Source organism: Oncorhynchus keta, chromosome 7 (genome assembly GCF_023373465.1).
Source record: "Oncorhynchus keta strain PuntledgeMale-10-30-2019 chromosome 7, Oket_V2, whole genome shotgun sequence".
NCBI lineage: Eukaryota > Metazoa > Chordata > Actinopteri > Salmoniformes > Salmonidae > Oncorhynchus > Oncorhynchus keta.
In genome coordinates, this window is record NC_068427.1 from 10,312,147 (window position 1) to 10,313,951 (window position 1,805).

General features: G+C 42.0%; 1 pseudogene; it reads left to right on the forward strand.

Annotated features, from left to right (window-relative positions):
- Window positions 1-508: 508 nt before the first annotated feature.
- LOC118385794 (cyclin-dependent kinase 5 activator 1-like) lies at window positions 509-1,398 on the forward strand (annotated as a pseudogene).
- Window positions 1,399-1,805: the final 407 nt, after the last annotated feature.

Consider the following 1,805-nt stretch of genomic DNA (forward strand, 5'->3'; position numbering starts at 1 on the left):
TTAATGAGGTGTTTGATAGGATTAAGTCATCTACTGATTGGGTCAATTGAAGCTTGTTCTCAAAAATTATATCCAATAAAATGTAATGTGGTCACTGATTATCTCTCTCATTGGTCCAATCAGCTGACAGTCTTACCCTATGTATGGGGGTTGGCTAATTCTTCAGATTTGAACAACTAGTCCTTGTTTACAGAATTATCCCTGCTGCTTTTGATTGTCTCTAAATTCCTCACTCAGTGTAAAGTTCTGTCTGTTTACTGTTGAGTGTTTGTGGGGAAGTGTGTTCTACAGAGTGGTGATGTAAGAGGCGAGCATCACCTTCTGGAATTTCACCCATCAATATCCACTTGACTCCTAGCAGCATTTCCACCGTCTATGATATGGATCCGCATAGTCAATGGACTTAAGTCTGTGCTCTGACTTAACCGCCACCGTATCCCGGAGCGAATTCTCTGCAGGGGAGAAACGTCATCTCTCCAGGCCGTAGCTGTGAAGAGAAGATTATAGGATGGGAACGGTGCTCTCCATATACCCTACATCAAAGAATGAAGCTATTCTGGATGAGGGGGGGACCATGCAATTAAAACGGGGGGCGTAAAAAAGCAGTCCATGCTTGTCTCAGCTCTCACATTTAAGAAAATGGTTTTTCGAATCGACCAAGAAAAAGAGTCGCAAGAAAGTCATCCCAAACGCCTCACAGGTGAACAGCAGCCACGTAAATCAGCTTAATAATGAAAATAACAAGAAATCCCAGCAATCGAGTACAGATGGTAAGAAAGGACCACTCACTGTACCAGTGCCGATGGTTACTACCCAAAGTCTTCAACCCAATCAACCCCAGGTCCCCTCTAAGAATGTGGAACTCTTAGCTGTCCAAAAGCAACCTAGCAAAGTAGACCTCCTCTCACCGAGGTGTGTGATTATTCAGGCATCGACCGGGGAGCAGTTGCGCTGTCTGGGAGAATTTACATGCCGGAGATGATATAAAGTGAAGCTCACTTACAGTGAGGTCATTATATGGTTCGAAATGTCGACCAAACCCTTCTCCTCTAAGGCTGGCAGGACCAGGGATTCATTACAACTGCTAACTTGGTCTTCGTCTACCTGCTCTGTAAGGTATCGATACCCGATGATCTCGATAGCGCATCCGAAGTCCATAGTGTCTTCCTGCTTGGTCTCTATTTATCCTACTCGTACATGGGTTGCGAGATATCTTACCCTCTGAAACCCTTCATGATTGTGGCCAATGACGATAATTTATAGGATAGTTCTATGAGCATCATCAATAACACGAGTGCCAAAATGTTGCAGTTAAATACAGACCCTTACTTTTTCATGGAGGTGTTTCAAGAGATAAAAGCTGAAGGAAAGTCTAGGGACAAAGACTTGGACCATTAAATCAAAGGAGAACTCTGATGAATGTTTCACAAAACCAATGGAGTCGTGGTTTGAATACAATATTTAACCGTTTTCAAGGCCAAGGCCTACTAGATTGGAGAATCCAGTCTATTAGTTTCTAAACTATTCATGTTGACTTGTACCAGTGTTAAAGATAACTGTAGTAGTCTACGGAACAACTGAAGTATTCTAAAAGTAGGCATATCTCCTTTGTAAACCTTTGCAAAAACTATAGGATTGTCACAGGGACACTGTGGATAATAGAAATGTCTGCAAATACATCAATATATGGGTAATCTAGTGTACTTTTATAATTATCTGGGTGTTCAGTTATGTAGATCTGATGTGGGCAAGAATAGCAGCATGTTATAGGTCAAGATGCTGAGCAATCCAATGTACTGAATAGC